Source organism: Diadema antillarum, unplaced genomic scaffold (genome assembly GCF_040938485.1).
Source record: "Diadema antillarum isolate AM-2024a unplaced genomic scaffold, OU_Dant_1.0 scf00000068, whole genome shotgun sequence".
NCBI lineage: Eukaryota > Metazoa > Echinodermata > Echinoidea > Diadematoida > Diadematidae > Diadema > Diadema antillarum.
The window spans coordinates 2,585,054-2,604,386 of NW_027270957.1; the positions used below are offsets into that span (position 1 = coordinate 2,585,054).

General features: G+C 39.4%; 1 pseudogene; it reads right to left on the reverse strand.

Moving 5' to 3' along the window:
- LOC139716659 (xanthine dehydrogenase/oxidase-like) overlaps positions 1-18,864 on the reverse strand; it is a 62,819-nt pseudogene extending 43,955 nt beyond the window's left edge.
- Positions 18,865-19,333: the final 469 nt, after the last annotated feature.

The window sequence follows — 19,333 nt, forward strand, 5'->3', positions numbered from 1 at the left end:
TAGTGTTGTAATTTGTATAATAATATTTCATGGTTGATTGTGTCAAAGGCCTTGGAGTAGTCAAGAAAGATACCTACTGTGTGACACTTGGCATCGATCGCTTTGATAATTTTCTCTATCATGAGTAAAATAGCATTCGGCCACATCTGTTGCTATTGATGGTTTTGAAATTCTCGTATCTTTCTCTTTCTTGGGTCCATAATAATTATAATCATTGATCACAAGACCAGTGCAGTTTCAGTAATGGTAATAATAATAATCATCATTATAAAACTATTGTCAGTCCAATACCTGGTAGCTCCTCGATCAGCCTGTCGAGCTCGCTTTCCAATTGTGTCATTGTCACCCCACTTCCAAATGTGACTCCCGTTTCTGAAGACGTTACGTGAGTAAGCTCAGTGACTAACGGGCCGAGTGACAGCATTATCGAGTCCTTAGTGTCGTCTCTGCTTCTCTGGATACCTAAAGAATTTGATCATTACTTCAGATTTCACTTTAAATTGTTGCAGAATACATGTGAATGACGCAGTCCGTAAAACCTGCAAACCTATGAAAAAAGGCACGATATGTAGTGCAGAGGGTATTACAAGCACACAAGAGGGTTTTACGCTCATTTAAGCTTCAGAGCATGCAAAGGGTTAAAAACTAAACGAGAACGGCGCCACAAACGATTATGTATATAGACTATTGGATACATAATTATGTATATATATATATATATATATATATATATATACAGGTGTGTGTATATATATATATATATAATGATGAATTGTCAGAAATGTCAGAATTGTCATTGTCCACCCTGAGGAAGACGAATGTATTCGTCGAAAATTTGGTCTGAATAAATAGCACTGTTGGAGTGTCAAAATGCATTACCACTCTACTTCGTCATCTTCTATAATAAAAATGCAAAATTATTCAGGAGAAGCCAAAAAGCTGCTGTAGCAGTGACTTCTTTCGCAAAACATTATCCCAATTCACCGCTACGTGAATCTCATTAGAAGATCCAGCTGAGGCACGCGACTGGTTGTTATTCTTAACTCTCTGCCCCAAAAATGCGCATAAAGAGTTGAAAGGTTGGTCCGTCGGGTATTCGAGCTTGGGTCTGCCTGAACCGCTATGACGTCTCCGTAGCCGAGCGGTTAAGGCGTTGGCGTTCCATGCCAAAGACCGGGGTTCGATTCCCGGCGGAAACCAATTTTTCAACTCTTGCGCTTTCCCGAAAAGGAGGAACAGTAAGAGGAATAATGATGTCAAAGCTACGCACCGATTTCTCCTTCCTTTCTCATATCTCATATATATACATGTATTTATATATATATATATATAATGAGATATGAGAAAGGAAGGATGTATATATATATATATATATATATATATATACTGACATCAAAGGACTTAACCACAACATGGCGGGGCGGTGCAAGGACAGTAAATCTATTGACAGCAAATCTTGCACATATAGACGTGGCTGGTGTTGGGTAGCACCCCTTTAGTCATCAAGCTTTCGGGCGAAGTGCCCTTCTTCAGGATCTACACAGTCAATGACAACAACGTATAGGCAAAATCAACCTAGGTGTAAAATCATACTAAACTTAACTAACCTTATATATCATACATTTCAAATTATACTCAACATAAAACAAACCTTAATTCAGCGCATTTTATAACAAAAAACAAACAAACATACTGTTACTTAATACAATCTCAAAACAAAACTTACTGTGTTGGTGCTGAGTGTGGTCTTGTAATGTTGTCTGTGTGAAAGTTATGATCGGGTGTATCTTATATGTGTTTGTGTATATGGGGGGGGGGGCGTTTCTACTGAGGCTCGTTCTCATTTAATCGATCATAAACTACCAATACTCAATTTTTTCACCATCCAACAATATAAAAAAAAAAAACTTCCAAATTACAATTACAATTTCTACATATTAATGCACTTCTTATAATACATACGAACACACACATCCGCATACATATAAAGTAATCTGAGTGTAGTCTTGTAATGTTGTCTGTGTGAAAGTTATGGTCGGGTGTATCTTATATGTGTTTGTGTATATGGGGGGGGGGGGTAATGTAATAATGATATATGTATTTTTGGAAAGGGTGAAATGTTGTTAAAGAAATGTGGGCGTAGGTATGTAAGTATTTGGATAAATAGAGTTATGTGTATGAATTACTTATGTATGCGGATGTGTATAATTGTATGTATTATAAGAAGTGTATTAACTATGTAGAAATTGTAATTGTGATTTGGAAGTTTGTTTATATTGTTGGATGGTGAAAAAATTGAGTATTGGTAGTTTATGATTGATTAAATGAGAACGAGCCTCAGTACAGAAACGCCTCCCCCCCCCCCTCATATACACAAACACATATAAGATACACCCGATCATAACTTTCACACAGACAACATTACAAGACCACATTCAGCACCAACACAGTAATTTTTGTTTTGAGATTGTATTCAGTAACAGTATGTTGGTTTTTTTTTTGTTATAAAATGCGCTGAATTGAGGTATGTTTTATGTTGAGTATAATTTGAAATGTATGATATATAAGGTTAGTTAAGTTTAATATGATTTTACACCTAGGTTGATTTTGCCTATACGTTGTTGTCATTGACTGTGTAGATCCTGAAGAAGGGCACTTCGCCCGAAAGCTTGATGATTAAAGGGGTGCTACCCAACACCGGCCACGTCTATATGTGCAAGATTTGCTGTCAATATATACACACGTATATATATATATATATATATATATATATATATATATACATGTATATATATATATATATATATATATATTTATTTATTTATATATATATATTATATATATATATATATATATATATATATATATACATGTATATATTATTTTGACTTGCAGAAGAAATATGACAGGACACTCACCTCGTAAAGTGTTACCAAATATGATTTGGGCAGATGGGAACTGTTCCTTGTGCTGAAGAAGTTCCTGCAGCGAAGAGGTGACGACCCATCTGACACGACCCTTTCCAAATCTCATTGCCCTTGTACGCTCGCTGTTCTGCATCTGAAACGTGCGCGGCAACGTTTGGTAAGTAATGTAATCCACACTTTTTGTAACGAAACTGCATAACATTCCATGATAGAAAATTTCACGGTTTCAAACTAACATGAAAATTCTTTTGTAATCACGTCAGTAATATGCGTTTCTACCCATTCTAAATGAGTGACTTTCCTCAAAACACATATCCCATAACTACATGTCATGGTCTTGTCAATCTAACGAGCAAAATTAATATGGATACTTACGGATTTGCATAAACCTTGGCTGAACAAGCCCCACCTCCTCAATATCGTATTGTAAGGGTCAGACCACTAAGAATACAAATTCATTCAGAATCGAGCAAACCTGATGTAAAAACGTCTTCAGCACCAAGCCTGACCAATCGCAATTTGAAAATATGCGTTGGACATGAAACGTGGTTCTTACAAACGCGTCATAAAAGAGTTATGTTGCCAATCTGAAAGGATTCCTTTTCCCCTACATTATCAACTCTTTCCATCCCCCATGAAGGGCTTATTTTGGGTTACAGTTCGTGATTTCGAAGGTTTGTTATTCCGAAGGTTCGTTTACCCCAAAATGAATTAAGATTCGTTATTCCAAAGGTTCGTTAATCCGAAAATTGGAAAAAAAAAGGTTCGTTATACTCGCATTTCGAAGGATCGTTAATCCGAAAACGAAATGGGTTCGTAATTCAGAAGGTTCGTACTACGCACATCCTTTTCATTTTCGAATCAACGAATCTTATTAATGGAGTCCATTCATTGATCGTGTTGATACGCAGTTTGCATGTCAAGTCTAAAGGTTGAGTCTGATTTTAAGAAGTTGATTGTTTCTTGTAATCTCGAAAGTTTTGATTTATACATCTAGTCTCTGTGGCAAAGTCATAATTTCACAAATTGGAGTGTATATGAGACTGGTTCCAGGAGATGACACTTTAGATAAAACTAGAGACTGACGAGATTTTAGATCCACATACTGTTCCTCGCACTTTGTTTCAAGAATCTGCAATAGATATTTGACAGTGATACAAAGTGCATATGTTACACAACACAAGCAGGATTATAATTACTTTATTATAGAGTGACTGAAAATAAAATTTATCCATCGATCCATTATGCATAACTATGACTCTCCAGCTATATAGAGAAAAAATGTGATAATAGCTATGAAATACACGAATACATACTACCAAACAATTTCCGGTTTATCTTAACACAAGATTGCAATTACACAAGTGTTCATGATAGAAATACATGATTGTACGATTTATACGGACAAAAACAACTAAGCATAATTATAATAACGACAGACTACGATCGGCGTCTTAAATGATCCCAATTTTGATGGAGCACTTGACGAATAGCTGATCAACATTAAGCAAGAAAAAATTGTGTATCAGCTGTAATTGCAATGTATACGTGGTAAGCATAGAGGTACATGTACATCGTTTGTAGCTCCATGGTATACTGGGTAAGCCATTTCGTAATTAGCTTGCGCATATTTCGGAAAATGACTTTTCTTTTTTCTCAGTTGGTTAGGCACTTTACTCGTTTAAAAAAAGACATAATGAAAAAGGTTGTCCGACGTAACAATTTACGGAATTAATGTTCAAACGAAGAATGAATTTACGTAGACCAGGTGACCAGAAAAGCCTCTCCAATCAACAATGGGGGAAGCACCATTTCATAATTAGGCATTGTATACAATAACAAACTACATGTATTTCTAATTATCATTGCTAAGTACAAGGCTTAATGAACACTTTGTTATTGTCAGGCGGATGTGCTGACAAGCACGATTATTAAAGGATCACATGACTATTACACCACAGATTCTTATCTCAACTGATATAAACCAACATGCCTGTTATGGTAAATTACCCTTTTTTTTCTGCTCATGCGCAAAGCCGAACTACGAAATGGCTAATTAGACAGTGTTTAAAGCCCATTTTACAATTGGTCTCTTACCAGTTTGCGACTGCCTGCAACAGTTTTTCGGGGTGTTGCACGACCAATTGCTTGGGGTCATGCGAGTACTCGTATTCGTCGCAGGAGGTCGCACGAGCCTGAGGCAGTCGTGACTGCTTGCATCTGAAATCTGCACGTGCTCAAAACCCGGAGGCGACCAGATGCTATTGATTCACTTGCATTCAGTCGTATGTCCAGTCGTGCGATTGTCTTACGAGCGTTGCACAACGTTTCATGACTTCATGCGAGAGTTCGCACCACTCACTGGTCGCATTTGGTCGGCTGGAGGTCGTGCAACACTCGTATGAGCGCTGGTGGCCTAAAGGCCACCAGCGAAGGGAGTGAAGACGAGGCCCAGTGACTTCGACGAAATTGGTGGAAAGTTTTGGCGGAGGATAGGGAGGAGAGTAAGGCACCGCACACTACACGATCAGACTGGTCTCAAAGTCTTAAGGCCACCGCACACTACAAGATCCGACTGGTCTTAAAGTCTTAAGCCAAGCTGAGTCTTAAGACCAGTCGTACGACCGGACACCGCACACTATACGACCAAACCTTACGAGTAGGCTTACGACTGTAAAGCGCGCGCAGTGCGCACTGCGTGCGCTAGCATTTTGTTGCATTGTGAATGGCTGAAAGCTCACGATTGGTCGTAGAAATTCAACATGTCAAATCTCTACGACTGGCGCTAAGACCCAGTCGTACGACTAGAAAATGGCAAGACTGTGACGTCACACGTCTGGTCTTAAGGTCTTAAGACCGGTGAATCGGGGCAAAATCGTGTAGTGTGCGGCGGGCTTTAAGCCAAGATGGGTCTTAAGCCCGCTGCACACTACACTGTAAAGCGCACTGCGCGCGCTTTACAGTCGTAAGCTTACTCGGTCGTATAGTGTGCGGTGTCCGGTCGTACGACTGGTCTAAAAGACCCAGACTGGCTTAAGACTTTAAGACCAGTCTGATCGTGTAGTGTGCGGTGGCCTTTAAGACCAGTCGTACGACGGGACACCGCACACTATACGACCAAACCTTACGAGTAGGCTGACGACTGTAAAGCGCGCGCAGTGCGCACTGCGTGCGCATGCATTTTACTGCATTGTGAATGGCTGAAAGCCTACGACCGGTCGTAGAAATTCAATATGTCAAATCTCTACGACTGGCGCCAAGACCCAGTCGTAAGACTGGAAACTGGCAAGTCTGTGACGTCACACTTCTAGTTTTAAGGTCTTATAACGGCCACCGCACACTACACGATCAGACTGGTCTTAAAGTCTTAAGCCAAGCTGGGTCTTAAGACCAGTCGTACGACCGGACACCGCACACTATACGACCCGACTGTAAAGCGCGCGCAGTGCGCACTGCGTGCGCTTGCATTTTACTGCATTGTGAATGGCTGTAAGCCTACGACCAGTCGTAGAAATTCAACATGTCAAATCTCTACGACTGGCGGTAAGACCCAGTCGTACGACTAGAAAATGGCAAGACTGTGACGTCACACTTCTAGTCTTAAGGTCTTAAGACCGGTGAATCGGGGCAAAATCGTGTAGTGTGCGGCGGGCTTAAGACCGGTGAATTGGGGCAAAATCGTGTAGTGTGGTGCGGGCTTATATTGACCAGTCTTACGAGTGAATGAGATTGTTCCTAAACCATGAGACTATTGCACGACCGATTGCAACACATCGTGAACGACTGTTTGACTGTATAGGTGACTATATTCCTTGTGGGTGGTCTAAGGGGATTATGGAGATGAGCTTCAGAACGTTCTCAGCCTTGCAGGAAGAGAGATGGATGCTGTTGCTAATCATGAAAAAAAAAAGATATTAGGATTTTGACAGGACCTAAGTTTCATTCAGCTATTAAGAGGAGAAAAGCAATACAAATTGTGTGTATCATTTTGAGTTCTTTCCTAAACTGTTCTGAGCAAATCATAGCATTTCATTCAGAAAATTACGTTGAAATACAGCTTGCAATTTAATGATTTATGATTTCAAAGAGTAAAGGTATGTTAGACATCTACTTTATTGTAATGCTTCAGAAACCAGTCGTGTGTTTGAATGGATTCCGAAGAGTGGCCACTTTATCAACTCTATATAAACACCTCCTTTTTATACCTCCACGCTACTCGCACGACCACTCGCACCGGTTTCATTCAATCGCACGAGTGATCGCATTGTCTCATAGGTGTCAAGCCATTCGCAATCACTCGTTCACCACTCGAATGTGAATGCACGACCATTTGCACGCGCATATGCTAGCAAATGTTATACTTACTCGTGCAACGGTCTCTCCTAGTCACTTTTGTTGATTGTTGCATTTGTGAAAGCCTGTTTTTTGCGACGTGATAAGACAGATAGCGATGGAAGTCTGTTGCAAGCTGTTGTGCGACCAAATGTTCGCAAACGGTTATACGCCAATTGTGAAAGAAGCTTAAACATTTATACACACCATAAGAGTGTATCTTTGTTTGCTTGTTTTTACCTTATGACGCAAGATCAACGCTTTCAAGCGTACACAAAAATGAGTGACGTACCAGCAACTCTGGAGGAAAGATGGGTTCCTGTGTCTGGTCGTACAGAATATGGTTTGGACTGTCATGCAATGTATTCTGCAAAAATATAATTCGAGAAGGGAAAACACTAGAACTCAAAGTTATATCTTACTGGTCATGCTTGAATAAGGTGTTACTTCAAATTATAAAGTTTTCCTTTTGTTCCATGAGTTAGCGAAAGTGAATATTGTTTTTTTCCTTAAAGTAATCGAGGAAGTTTTTACAGAGGACAGTGTTCGCAGGAACATGTACTCGACGGAAGAATCATAACGCCATAAAGATGAGAACGTGCCTATCACTGCTTACAAAAATAAAGATGAAATAGAAAGAGGATGTATTCTTCTCATACCTGCTGAATGGTTTTAGAATTGCTGCATGACCCTCTGGCTTGTCCTGCACAGCAGCAGTTTTCCTGCAAATAGCAAACAATTATTGTCTGATAGAAAATGCCTATAATAGAATAAATATGATAAAATAGCAACACATTATTTCATTCCATCGCTGTACTGTTACCTTTGTTTCGATGACTTCGCTCATTACATGGAAGTGGAGTCTCAGTATTTGCTCACAAGAGAACATTGTTGTGTTTTATGCCGTGAAGTTTTTGTGTTGACAGGCATTCATGATCTGTCTGTTTGTTGGTCTCACCAAGGAGGTTTAAGAGTTGGAGTTCCAACTGGCTGTAATTATATAAACAGTTGTCAGATTTCTATTGATGTACAAAAGAATTTCACAGGTGCATTTGTGCCTTTGATGATCGATGTTCGAAGCCGCCGTCTTGCTGAGCAATCTGAAGATCCATTTTGAACGTTAACATAATATTGGCCATATTTTGCTTATATATTCATTTATGAAGTGAAATTTCACTAAATGATAAAGCATGTAAAACAAAAGTCAATCCCGTGCAGAAATTTGTGCAAAAGTGTAAATCAGAGCCGTATCATGTGAAAATGCTTAAAACTGTACCATCCTGGAAAGCCGGTTTTATCATTTTTCCGCTTAATTCCGGCAAATAAAACTAACATGGAATAATCTTCAAATATAATTCTTTATTGATAGATGTATCAGATTGGTGCCCGGGTATGCCCAGTCGAGTAATTTTCATCTTTATTTCAGCATTTTTGGGGCAATTTCTATTGGCACATCCTCGTGTCTGTACCACCTATCTTTTATAAGAAGGGATAGCGGAAAGTAATTACCATCACAAAGACATATCTTCCTTAGAAAGTGTCTGGTGATTATGCATTGAGACACGAGTCATATTGTCTTCCTATCTGCGTGGCAGATCCTGTTTGGCACATGCTTCAAATATTTTTGAGCGGCGGCATCGAACATCTAGCAAAGGAAATAAGACAGTTGTGACTCCATTCTCTTGAACCTCCTTGGTCTCACTAGGCGTTTTCACATCAGCCCGATGTTTCGAAATAGCGCGCTATTTCCTGACTTGGGAAATTAAAAAATATCTCGAGCTTGGATTTTTATCGGGCTGATCTGAAAACGCCTAAAGACTTTCCTCTCAGGTTGGGATCACGCATTCCGCATTTTCTTCTTCTTGCAATGAGTGAGGGATGCTGCAGATAAAGATTTTGGTGCATTATACAAAATCTCTGAGAACTTCAAGATGATGTTGAAGGAGCACTAGTCAGAAGAATCTTCGTGACAAGTTTATCCTTTCGCGTTTTCAGTTTACTTGGCTCTCCGAATGAATTGACAGGATATCCTCATTTTGACTTGATCATTGCTTGGCATTGACACACAAGAGGGCATGAAATTTAGGTTTGGTAGATACTTGAAGCGGATACTTGAAGCGTTGCGTTAATTAACAAGGACAACAAGTACATAGAGAGTAACATGACCTACACAGTTGTAATGGAAGAAGCTTTGTGTGCCACGAGAAGGTGACTTGTTGAAACTTGTCTAAACTTGACAACTTTTCAAATATCAAAATTAGTCATGTTCTCTCCGTATCGTCAAGAACACGGTCCTATGTGAGTTTCAGCAAGTCACCTTCTCTTAGCACGTGTATGTTTACGTATGTACATTAGTGACAGGTGATCATGTATAGTTGCTTTTTAATGAGTCGTGTGCCGTGAGCATTGTGAGACGTTCCCTGAAAAAAAAAAAAGTTTTAATTGGACCGCAAGGGAGGTGTATGAACTTGAAAGTGGTCAACTGCGCAGCTAAGTGTAATCCGCAGAACCTTTTTTTCCCTTGTATTTCAACAGGCATGTTGCCATATGCGATGACGCCCACTTTCCAAGGTGAGTAAGTGTGTACATGTGTGTGCGTGTGTGTGTGATACACTCACCTCACAGAAAATCTTAAACGAGTCCAGAATAGGTCTGTAGCCCGTGCAGCGGCAGAGATTTCCCTCCAGCGCCTTAAGAACCTCATCTATGCACGGCTTGGGATTGGTTCGGAGAAGAGAATACATTGACATAACCATACCAGGACTGCAAAAGCCGCACTGGGTACCATGGTTCTTAGCAAGAGATTCCTGTTGCATTAAGCAGAACATATATGCATACCAAACGTTATCGAAAGTTACGAACAAATATTTATGCACAAACCAAAAAGCGTTGATCTTTTTTTAGATCATACGGATATACTTGAATTATAAAGAGTGGACCCACTGAGATAGGCAACCGACCCAAAGAAGACGTGCGCCTCTTCCGAAGGGTTTCGTGTGCACACAAATGATTATACCTCATGAATGAACTTTGATATATAATGGTGAAAAAGGTAATATAAAATAAAGCAACTTGTAGCATTTGTATTGCATTCAAAGAGCGTCAAGGAATCTCAGTAATGTAATCCTAATAAAAAACATTTATGGAATACTGAGTGCCTGTAGAGTTAAATAGTCTATAGGCTGTTAGACAGCTGCGTTCGTTCGTATGCCTATTAATTTGACTCTACACCTCCTTGCGCAACGATTACTCCGATTCGTTTTTTTTTTTTCTCAGAACTGTTCGGGTAGTCAGTTTTCAAAGCTAAATTTCAGATTTATTGGCGATTTTTATGTATAATTATTGTCATATTCAAATCTTCGTCAAAAACTCTTGTGAATTATGTTACATTTGAATTTTAGCCTGTTTGATTGCAGATTTTCAAGGTAGCTGAGCGCGAAAGCGATCGCCAGCTTTCTGTATGATATAATGTGCAGCCCCTGACACTCTATGGTAATCCAACCTTCTCCCCACATCTTAAATGATGATGTCATCCATCTCTTCTTTGCAAGGTATTCGAGAGCAGCAATTAGTATACGAATAATTTATGAGTTGTGAGTGCATAGGGCACGAATATCGCACGAGGCGCGAGATGAGCCACTGGTCTATTCAACAAGGCGCGTAGCGCCGCGTTGAATAGACCAGTGGCGAATCTCGCGCCGAGTGCGGTATTACGTGCCCCAATGCACGAACAAAATCATAAATTATTCGTTTTATACAACACCTTGTCCACAATCACAATACAAAATTAGTGACCGCCAACTCAGGAAGGCCCAAAAATAAATGTAACAATTAGGCAGAGAATTGTAAACCACCCTGTGTACTGCTTTCAAACACTCGTCATGATTCGACCACACAGTCACAGGAATCACGAACTCCGCAGGGTCTATACCCATTCTACGCTAACGTTAGATCGAGTTAGGCCTGACTGTTAGGCAGTGGCGTATCTAGGGAAAACGGCGCCCGGGGCAAGCGCGAAAATTGCGTCCCTAATTTCTGAAAAAGTGTTCAACCCCAACCTCATCCCGGTAGGGACTTTAAACAAAGTCCACATGATATGCTTTTTCAAGCACTTAAAATGGGTCTTTTGAGGGTGATATAAATGTAATGAATTTTGATAAATATTGGCGAGCGAGCGCAGCGAGCAAGCCGAAAATTTTTATGTTTCAGCTTACAAAACATGGAATTCTCGTCATTTTTTGCTCATCAAATCTTACAATTCTAATCAAGATATAGTGACGGCCTTATAGATAAATGTATATCAACAAACTGAGGACTTAAAAAGATACTCTAAATTAGTACGCGCGAGTGAGCCGAAATTTGTATATTTCCGCGTCATCATCACGTTTTTTTCTTATCTTCTTCTTTTTTTGATAAATTTTGGCGAGCGAGCGCAGCGAGCGAGCCGAAAATTTTTGTATTTCAGCTTACAAAACATGGAATTCTTGTCATTTTTTGCTTATTAAATCTTACAATTCTAATCAAGATATAGTGACGACCTTATAGATAACGATTTATACCAACAAACTGAGGACTTATAATACCATGGTACTTTAAATTAGTACGAGCGAGTGAGCCGAAATTTGTATATTTCCGCATCATCATTACGTTTTGTTCTTATCTTTTTTGATTTGTTTTTTTTTGCGCCCCCCCCCCCCCGTATGTTCGAATCCGTTGGCGTCCTCTTTTGATCAAATTGGCGATCGCTTCAGAACGAATGAAATTGCAGCTGCTGCTCCGTGTAACAATTTTCCTGCTGAATATAAAATGACATGTGTGAACACAATAGACATTGTCATTTTGTCCGCGTCATCGTCACGTTTTGTTCTTATCTTCTTCTCTTTTTTTGGGGGGGGGATAAATTTTGGCGAGTGTTTGGCGAGCGAGCGCAGCGAGCGAGCCGAAAATTTTTGTACTTCAGCTTACAAAACATGGAATTCTTGTCATTTTTTGCTTATTAAATCTCACAATTCTAATCAAGATATATTGACGGCCTTATTTATAGATAACGATTTATACCAACAAACTGTAGACTTTAAAAAAATACTCTAAATTGTACGAGCGAGTGAGCTGAAATTTGTATATTTCCGCGTCATCATTACGTTTTGTTCTTATCTTGCTTGATTTTTTCTGCCCCCCCCCCGTATGTTCGAAACCGTTGGCGCCTTCTTTTGATCCAATTTGCGATAGCTTCAAAAGGAAAGAAATTGCAGCCGCTGCTCCGTGAAACATATTACCTGCAAGGTATAAAATGACATGTGTGAACACAATAGACATTGTCATTTTACCGCGTCATCATCACGTTTTGTTCTTACCTTCTTTTTTATATAAAGTTTGGCGAGCGAACGCAGCGAGCGAGCCGAAAATTTTTGTATTTCAGCTGACAGAACATGGAATTCTTGTGTGAACACAATAAACATTGTCATAATGTCCGTGTCATCATCATGTTGTGTTTTTATATTGTTTGATTTGGTTTTCTGCCCCCCCCCCTCCCCCCCCCCCCCCGGCGAGTTTTTTTTTTTCTTCTTCTTCTTCTTCTTCTTTTCTTTTTCCCGTTTTTTTTCTTCTTCTCTTTTTTCTTTCTTTTTTTTCTTCTTCTTCTTCGTTTTTTTTTTCCGTTTTTGCGCCCCCAAGGAGTGGCGCCCGGGGCACGTGCCCCCCTTGCCCCCCCCCCCTAGATACGCCACTGCTGTTAGGTCGATCTGAGAATGAGATGTCGGTAGATCTAGTAGTAGGTCTAGACTTTGTCTATTTCCGAAAATGATTTTGTATAAAAACACAGAAAAATAATCAAATTACGGTTTCTCAACTTGAAATGAAGTCTTGATGTTGGGATCACTGTGGTCCACGTAGCAGATCAGAGTCAAAAGTAAAAACACAGCAGTACCGCTAGGTGTATACAGGCCGCGATACATGCAACTAGCTAGGTAAAGTAACTGCGCGTACACGTTAACGTTGCAGTACTCCGCCGCGCCTGGTCTGTGAGACTTACCGGCAGCGCAGCGCAGCCGGGCAGCGCAGCGCAGCCGGCCAGCACGTACACTGTACAATGTAGTTTGCTGGCGCTTTGCTACGGGTGTGAGCCACAGAACTCTGTGAGCGGCCATGCATTAGTAGCCCCCCGCGAAGCCGTGCTATAGTACCTTCGAGCCGTGCTATAGGCCCATGCCAGGGGCCTATTGTATGGCTGTCACTCTCAATGAGTTTGATAGGTATTTTCTATTGAATGTCATGTGACATGTTCTTGGCCAATCACAATTCGACATCATTCTGAGGTGTTGTATAATGTACGATAGAAACATTTTTATCTGAACATCGCATTCCAGTTCCTGCCTAATTAACTGCATAAACAAAATCATTTGGCTGCCCCTGTATCGAATATTCGCTCATACATTTGGATTGATCCTTCTTTTAACGTTTCAGCTGCAGTTGATGTTTCATGACTGGCCAAGCTTACATTTGAAAGTAATAGAGTATATCGTATAACTGCACAGCGAGAGTTCATAGACAGGGATATTACTCTATTCAGTGCATCTTCGCTTCAGGTAGCATACCTCTTCAAAGTATCAACGAAATCTTTTCCCGATTAGAAATAAACGCAAACAAAAGATGCAGTGCCTATCGCACCCTGTAATGTGTGAGTAGAGGCAAGATATAAAATGGTCTTAAGGAATGGAGAGAGAAAAACTAGTAGGCTACATAAATCATAGAGCATGTGTGATTAACTTATAATAACGGGGTCGTATATTTCCATATACGTTTTCATACTGCTCACCTGCAAGACGTGTAACCTAGATCGCACATTTCCGATTCCCTCGATGGTTGTCACTGCCTTCCCATCGATCCGGCAGAGGGGAAACAAACACGCCATAACGGCTAGGTGACTATGGAACGGAATCAAAGTACAATATTTATTGGGATTAGAAAAAACAAACAAACGAACAAGTGATCAGCGCCTACTCTATATTCTGTACGTAAATAAGAGTGCCATTCCAGAATATAGAGCTACGTCTAGCCAAGGAGGTTCAAGAGATAGGAGTCGCATATTATAGTCTTATTCCCTTTGATACCATATTCGATGCAGCCACTAAATATATATTATTAATATATATATGCATTACGTGCCAAACTGGATCTGCCTCACAGGTAGGAAGACAATAGATTGCATAATAACCAGCCACTTTCAAAGGGTGTTTTGTTTTATGATGGTAACTATTTTCATCATCCCTACTTACGAAAGATGCAAAAGTACTTGACTTTGACATGTCTGGTTATACTTATGTGCTTATAGATTTACTCTTTTGCACATATTATTTTTTTTGAACGGGATAGACTTTTGTTGTAAATGCATTATGATTAAGTGAAGTTTCATCTAATCTAATGAATAAAAACAAGCAAAATGCACCCGATGTTAGCGTTTAAATGAATTTGTTCAGAATGATGGCCAAACCCGATTATCAGAGGCAATAATGCACCCGTTGCATGCATTTGTGGATCCACAGAAAATTAACAGCTGTTTAAATTACTCCAGTTCTTGTACCTTATTGGTACACATGGAGGTTCATTAGATATAGTCACAACAGTCTTATTGCCTCTGATCCCATATTTGATGCTACCACTCACAAACATTTGCATGTGCCATACTGGATCAGATAGGAAGACAGTGGACTCACTTCTCATTGCAGAATGACGTAACATGGGGTACCCTATATACTGAATCACGCATTCGTAACAAGCGCCGCGCACAGTCATGTATCATTTTGTACATTTTCAGTTTGAAACATGGGTCAGGTGGAAAAATCTCAATTTTAGAGAGGCTTACGGCAGTCTCTGCAGCTGTATAGTATTGTCAGTTCTTGTAACAACTTGCATATGACTCACTTTAGCATACTTGCACGTTACAATTATCGATGTGTTAATAAATCGCCTTATTGGACTGTTCGTTTCTATATTTCTGATTGCAAAAAGTAAATCACAAGAATAGTAAACAAATAGAAAAATATATCAAACAACAACTCCACAAGAAAAACACCTTATATAAACCATCACAATACATAATGCAAAATCACCATCCTCACACCCGATTAGTACGTACATTGCATACCATTTACATGAATTAAACGCCGCTCGAAAGGTATGTTCAATCTGACAATGGAAGAAAATTCATGGAGAACTAAGATTGAAAGGTTTTCGGGCAACACGGAAAGCTGTCGCTACCACAAAAACATTATGCAAGTGAGATGACGTGATGCATCGCACTCTCCCATTCGTTTGAACCAAAAAACCTAAATGAAATTCCTTTCTTCGTTCAGTGATTTTTTTAATACTATAATCTCCTACTTTAAAGTGAAGAAAGAATGAAACAATCCAAGAGAAAACTGGGCAATCTATCTCCCGATACCAGAATGCATTTGACACTCTGACAGATAGGGCTTCAACATTTAAACAATAATGTTGTAGAATAAACATAAACAACGTTGCGGAAACTCGCTAGGCCATCGCATGCGGAAACCTTGTGCGTAGATGCCAAATGCAACCATCTATCAAGGAAAACATATACTGTGTTGATTTGTTCTGTTTTGATCATCAGTTTGCTTACTTAATGACTTTTGTCTTGGGATGAACAGAAGACACCATCACTGTGCATGCACCGCAGCCGCCCTCTCCGCACCCGGCGTGGGATCCCGTTAGTCGTACTGTTAAGAAAGCCCGGTGCAGTCGCCGTTGTTATGGAAATTCTTTATGTTTCCTTGTTTTTATTCAAAGAATATGATATAGACCTTAAGTGTATCAAGTGGCTATTCTTGCATGTTGTGCAAATTCCTAACGGCACAACATCTTACTTAGCCCAGGACTGCAAACATAATGGACTTTTGGGATAGTTATTGCAAAACAGGACGATCAATGCAAAATAAACAAACTAAATGAAAAGGCTATTTTTGATGTCATCATTGTTTAATTGCTTCCAAGAATGACTTCTACAAATTTGCTATTTTGAATGACTGAACGCACTGTGGGTCATTTTCTTTTTCGTTTCATTTTATTTTCCTATTTCTTGAATGAAGATATAATTATCAAGATAGCAAATACGATATGCACATCTGAGGAAGTTTAGTGGCCCGTGATCAACGTTTAGTGGCCCCACATAGATAAGATATCCGATATACATATAGGCTTACATACATTAAGATAAAAGCAAGCTTGTTTGATTGCAAGCCTCACGAAACCAATGGTCTTTTGAGATGATGAGATCGGGCAGCAAGTCATTATTTGAACAAAAAAAAAATGATGAAGCTGTAGAATAAACATTAAAAATGTGATAGCACACTATCGTCGGAGAAGTGATATTTCCGGTATATCAAGGTATAAGCGTAAAATTTCAATGATCTCGATCGTTCTATTTAATGTGCTACGTGTTCTCCCTTGATGCATGATCCTCAGCATTTTCACCCTGACTTTTTACCATGACATTTGTACCCCTGACAATTTTACCTTTGATATTATTTGTGTGTGACATTTTCCCCTTTACACTTTATCCGCTGTCATTTTAACCTGTGACATTTTCCCCGATATTTTTACCTTTGAACTTTCTACCGGCCACATTTTGTACACTTGACATTTCCCCTGATATAACCCCTGACAGTTCCATCCTTGACCTTTTTACCCATGGCATTTATACCCATGACATTTTTATACCACAAACAGCACTGACCCGAACTTTAACAGTAGCACATTCACAGCATGGGAGCGACGTTGTCAAGATCTCTCTTGATGTTATCTTAAACCAATAACTAGATTTCTCTTTCAGGCGAAAGTAAGTTGGCTCAATAAAATGACAGTGCGGGATCATGTGTATTTATATGTTGTCATGTCATGTTGTATCATAATCATATTCATATCAAATTAGATTGCGTGGACGATCGAAATAAAGATTGCAAAGTTCAAAGTAACAATTAGGTTAATTGACAATTGCGTCTATTGTGCGCTTACTGATGACATATAAGCAATTTTACGGGCAGAGTATTGGAGAGTCGTAGAGGGAAATAGAGGACCGAGTAGGAAAACTGTGGCTATATGAAATGCACAGTGCACGTATTTACTCAAGAATTCAAAAGGATACGTTTTGTTCGAAGATACGTCAGCAATGACATTTCCGGGTCGACGCTTTCCTCAGTAATCTGAAGGTGCACAAGAATATTTATATGAATGATAATGATTTATACATATAAAGTATTTATTTCTTTTGTACATAATGAGCACAAGTCGGTACTGCCACCATTAATGATATCTATTGAATAATTATGAGATACAGGATTTCCTAATATTACTTCTTTCCAGTTTTATCAAGAATATCGTTGATATAATGTGTCTCCGATCGTACTTTGACTATACCACTATATCTTTACCTAAAATCAAGTAATAAAAAAATATGTAGTACTTACTTGCTGAATGACAGAAATATGAATTTAGTTAGCATATCTTTTAGGTTTAATAGATTATGATTTGTAGAGAAAGGTATTCGCATTTTTAGCCAAATCTTATCTTTTTTTTTCGGGGGGGGGGGGGGCGGGGGAGGAAGCCTCAGCAGCGAATTTCTTTTTATTCTAAAAGTTAGAGGGCTCGTTTTACCCAACTTCTCCTCCACCTATACTCAATCTTCCACAAAGCGTGAGTTTAATTAATCTAAAATAACGGAAAAAAGGTGAAAAACTTGTTCCTTCGATAACAGCATGGTACAGTCCGGTTTGCACGAATGCACTACTATCATCAGCACTGGTGGACACCCAATACGAAAAATGTTCCCCTCCTGACAACACACGTCTACGTGTGATGTCTATTATGTGACTTTATATGTGTAGGCTACTTATATGACCTGACCTACAGTAATCGTAACTCGGTACTCCCAATATTTCTATACACCATTTCCCTCTCAACGCCGCTGCATTTCGGTCCTATATAATAGCATACCTACCACACCGAAAATTCATTCAAAGGAGACAAATCAGCGCATCGTGTAACGCTGGGTGACCCTCAAATAATGGAGATATAAATCCGGGTATTCACAAATCGGGCAATCTTTATGCTTTGGTCTACCAAAATACTATGGTAACAACCCCCATCATCCCCCCCCCCCCCCAAGAAATGAAATATATATATATATATATATATATATATATATATATATATATATATATTATATAATATATATAACCAGTTCGACTGTTGGGCAAGGAGTTTGTAGCTATTTTTGCCCGCACTCCAGGAACTCCCTACCCGACCTATAAACCTGCAACAACCCCCCCCCCCCAAAAAAAAAGACCCTCTACAACATAGTGTAGAGGTTATTGGTTTCTTGATTATCATTGTATATACATGTACATGCATATATGCATACGTTGTTCGTGCCATACATATACATAAACATATTAAGTTGCTAAAGTATTTTTTTTTCTACTTTGCCTTTACACAATGTACAGCAAAACGTATCAGCAATACAACAATGAATAATACAGAAGCTTACCTTTATACCGTTGCAGAAAAATACCAAGGAGCCGGAGCTTGCCATGATGACAGTCTGCAGTAGACCACAGCTTGAAATAGATCAGCAGTGAATATTGAGGAAGCAGATGATTTCTCTAGTGGCTAGTAAAGTCGGGACCTGGCGCATGGATAGCATAAATGAAGATCAGAATTATGTGTGCTATAAGCGCAGTTTGTAGTGGGCCGTATATGCGTTTATTTGATACTCAAATTGATTTTACAGCAAAATAAACATTATCCAGATACACACATGGCGAAATTATCAGTCAAAGCAATCCGTCTTTGTTGTATATGTCTATCATCTACATGTCGATGAAACGCGATAAACAACTGTTTTTCTACGCCGTTCTCAGGACTTCTGCAATTTGCTTGAAAACGAAAATTGGCGATATCGGATTAGCGATGTACTTGGGGGCCTTGGGCAATATCGAACCCCGAGCCTCGCTCTAGTTACTAGCATTATTTACACTTCATAATGACGTGACCTGACCTGA